Source organism: Mustela nigripes, chromosome 3 (assembly GCF_022355385.1).
Source record: "Mustela nigripes isolate SB6536 chromosome 3, MUSNIG.SB6536, whole genome shotgun sequence".
Classification (NCBI taxonomy): Eukaryota; Metazoa; Chordata; class Mammalia; order Carnivora; family Mustelidae; genus Mustela; species Mustela nigripes.
The window spans coordinates 66,303,628-66,308,266 of NC_081559.1; positions in this window are offsets into that span (position 1 = coordinate 66,303,628).

A 4,639-nucleotide genomic window follows, 5' to 3' on the forward strand; every position below is an offset into this window, starting at 1 on the left:
AAAAATGAAATTGAACCATTTCCTTACACCACACACAAAAATAGACTCAAAATGGATGAAGGACCTCAATGTGCGAAAGGAATTTTTAATTTTTAATCAGATGGTTAAGAATCCTGTAGTAATGCCTGAGCTCAATTTGAAAGATGAGCAGTGTTTACTGAAGACAGAATCAGTAAGAGGGCTCTTCTCAGCAGGGAACAGCGGGAGCAAAGATGGTACATGTGAGTCATCTCTGTCATCACCAGACTCTGACATTAATGGGTTTACATGTGGAGTGGTTGGTCCTAACTAAAAAGCAGTAACCAAATTCAGCAAATTTTTATCTCTTTTAGTGTCATAGCTGGAAGGAAGGCACTAAACGTACCTTCCCAAGGAAGCTGATGGCCTGACAACATTTCTTTATGATCACACATTCTCTTTATGATCAAAGAGAAGCCCTAATCACTTCTACTGAGACTGCAGCTTCCTGATCAGTCTCCAGGAGGAAAGGCCTGGGTCAAGCTGTGTGTGTGTGTGTATGTGTGTGTGTGTGTGTGTGTGCACCTGCACGCGCATGTGTGTTGGAGTTGGAGGGAGACCCTTTATAGGGTGCTTTACCTGAGGGCTCTCAACTTTTTCCACTCCACCCATATATACGCCCCCATGCCAGTGTTGCTCTCTTTTCTCTTCTTTCTCTTCACTCTTCCCCAGTGTTCTAATCCTTCACCTCATTACTCAGAAAAATTTGCCTCTCCCAAGTTCCCCCCACCCCAACCCCCACACCCAAACTCATCCTGATTTCGGAAGTCACAGAGGCATAACACAAACTCTTACAGAGACACATCTGAAATTACATATAGCAATACATTTGGCTTGTTTCAAATCAAACTATGTTCACTTCCTCTATGATTTTTTCCTATCTACTTTGTCTTTTCACCAAAATCTCTGTTGGCCTCTCAATATTTTTTATCCTTTTCAAATCATGTATTTCATGGAAGAATTTTAATTTTCTAATAAAACAATAAGTCTCAGTCAAAAAGTCCAACTGATATGTTATAAAGTATCTTCCTGCATGATAAGATTCATATGAGATGGAAATGGATATCCTGTGGCCAAGGGGACCCTTTCTTCAGGAATTATAATCAATTCCCTTCCCTCATTCCCATGCCCCTGCAAGGACTGCTATGTTTTCTTTCCCTATAATTTTGCTTTATCCAGAATGGCCTATAAATAAAATCTGTAGGACGTAGCCTTTTCTGTCTGGCTCCTTTCTCTTGACATAATGTTTTGAGATCCGTCTATGCTGTAGTACTAGTTCTTTTTTATTTCTGAGTAATGTTCCTTTATTTGGAGGCACCCCAGTTTATTCATTCATTAGCTGATGGACATTGGGTTGTTTCTGGTCTTGGTATTATAAATAAAGTGTTGTAAACATGTATCTGTAGGTTTTTGCATGTTCATTTTCTGTAGAGATCCAAGAGTGAGATCACTGGATGGTGTGGTGTTTGTTTGATTTCATAAGAAACTGCTAATGGTTCTCCAAGGCAGCTGTGCTACTCTGCGTTTCCATCAGCATCATTTCAGCACTCAAGCAAGTTACTTTGCACCCTAGCTGATGCCTTGTGTTGTCTGCTCTTTTTATTTCAGCTACTGAAATTTCAGATAGTGGTGTCTCACTGTGATTTTAGTTTTCACCTCCTGAAGCTTATGAGGTTAAACATCTTCTCATGTCCTCATGTTTTATCCATATGCTTTTGTGTATGTGGAATGCCTGTTGAATCCTTTTTGTCCATTAAAAAAAAAATTGAGTTGTTTTGGGGCACCTGGGTGCCTCAGTTGGTTAAGCATCTGACTCTTGACTTTGGTTCAGGTCATGATCTCAGTGCTGGAGATTGAGCCCAGGGTTGTGGGACTCCACACAAGGCATGGAGCCTGCTTAGGATTCTCTCTCCCTCTCCCTCTGCCTGTCGCCCCCATTAAAAAAAATTTTTTTAACTGAGTTATTTTCTTATTGTTGAGTTATGAAAGTCCTTTATATTTTGTATATACATTTATTAGATAGGTGTTTTGCAGATATTTTCTTCTAGTGCATGGCTAGCTTTCCTTTTTTCTTAGTACCTGTCTTTTGCAGAGTTAAAATTTATAAAATTAAAATGTTATATGTCAATTTTTCTTTCTATTACAGCCCACATATATTTCTGTGTCCCATATAGAAAATCTTTTCCTATAATTTCTTCTAGAAGCTTAACTATTTTAAGTTATGCATTTAGGTATATTATCTATTTTGAGTTAATTTTTATATATGATATGGAGTATGGATTGAGTTTTCTTTTCTTCTTATCTTTTCTTTTCTTTTTTTAAATATGTGTGTCCAATTGTTCCAGCACCATTTGGTGAAAAGACTATCCTTTCTCCATTGAATTGCCGGAGTATCTTGACCAAAAATCATTAACCTTATAAGTATCTATACCATTGATCTGTGTGTCTGTACTGTAGCCAATAGCAGTATGACTTGATTACTAAAACTATATAGTAAGTGCCTCATGGGCCCCTCCCATGGTTAAATAATCCCAAGGTTAAATATCACAGGTTAAGCCTGGTAATGCTATTCCCTTTGTCAGAGTTTGATTTAGGCATGAGCATAGGATACAATCTTGGTGGATAAAGTGTAAGTGTTCTGGGTGGCTTCTGAGGAAATGTTCCTTGGTCTGAAAAAAGATACAAAGCCACAAGTGTATTCTCTTCTCATACACTGTCACATGACAATGTAATGTGTGGAGCTGCTATAACCATCCGGTTTTCATGTGTGAAGAGCTAAGAGAAACAGAGGGAAAGTCACCCTGTACCCAGACCTCATGGAGACCGTGGGTTAACCAATTCTGGAATTTCACTGCTTCCAAGCTTCTTGTTATGTGAAATAATAAAATTACCTCAATGTATAAGCCACTTTTAGTTGGTTTATGTTACTTGCCCTGAATGCTTTCTATTACAGCCCACATTGAAGGCAAGACAAAGGAGAACAGATTTTGTTGAAAACACAATAAGAAACAAGGAAGACAGGATTAAGAAAAGCAAGAAAAATAAAACAGTTGAACAGACATCATCACTAGTCCTCAGGGAGATTCAAATTAAAACCACAGTGAGATATCACCTTATACCAGTTAGAATGGCCAAAATTAGCAAGACAGGAAACAATATGTGTTGGAGGGGATATGGAGAAAGGGGAACCCTCTTACACTGTTGGTGGGAATGCAAGTTGGTACAGCCTCTTTGGAGAACAGTGTGGAGATTCCTCAAGAAATTAAAAATAGAACTTCCCTATAACCCTGCAATTGCACTACTGGGTATTTACCCCAAAGATACAGATGTAGTGAAAAGAAGGCCATCTGTACCCCAACGTTTATAGCAGCAATGGCCACGGTCATCAAACTGTGGAAAGAACCAAGATGCCCTTCAACGGACGAATGGATAAGGAAGATGTGGTCCATATACACTATGGAGTATTATGCCTCCATCAGAAAGGACGAATACCCAACTTTTGTAGCAACATGGACGGGACTGGAAGAGATTATGTTGAGTGAAATAAGTCAAGCAGAGAGAGTCAATTATCATATGGTTTCACTTATTTGTGGAGAATAACAAATAGCATGGAGGACATGGGGAGTTAGAGAGGAGAAGGGAGTTGGGGGAAATTGGAAGGGGAGGTGAACCATGAGAGACTATGAACTCTGAAAAACAATCTGAGGGTTTTGAAAGGGTGGGGGGTAGGAGGTCGGGGTACCAGGTGGTGGGTATTATAGAGGGCACGGATTGCATGGAGCACTGGGTGTGGTGCAAAAATAATGAATACTGTTATGCTGAAAATAAATAAATAATAAATTTTAAAAAACAGATGATCAGAGATAAAGAGGATTAGAGGAAAAAATTATAGAGAAAGGAAATAGCTAAGGAATATCTAAACATAAAGACATTATCCCTAAAAATGAGAACTAAAATATTGAATCTGAACATACACTTGAAAAAATAGAGGAAAAATTAACTACTAAGGACAGATACCACATAACCATTAACCAAATGGAGAATCATTCCTATTCTAAGATAGAAAGACTCAACATCATAAAGCTGTCAGTTCTCACTAAATAATGAGTTTAACAAGATCCTAATAAAAACACTAAGACCTTTTGTTAACCACACAAATTGATTTGTCTAGTTCAGGGGTCAGTGAACTAGGGCCTATAGGCTAAGTCCAGAGCATCCTGGTTTTTTTTGTGAATAAAGTTTTATTAGAACATAGCCACACCCACTCAATTACTTATTGTTAGTTGCTGCTCTCACTATATACAATGGCAGAGATAAGTAATTGCCATGGAGATATAGGGGCTGCAAAGCCTAAAGTATCTGCTATCTGGTCTTTTACAGAAAAAGTTTGCTGATTCTTGATTATATTTTGGAAGCATATGACAGTTTGATTTCACGGATCCACAGCTAGAATGCAATTTGGTTAAGGATGACTATCTCACCTACATGTTATTTAAGTGTGAGGGGGAAAGAATTTGTCTTCACATGAAACAGCTATCCCCTTGGGGTAATTTCCAGGGGGAATGAGGAATAATGTTTATCAAGCCCTTTGCAAGTTTCTGAAAGCACACTCTGATCTTTG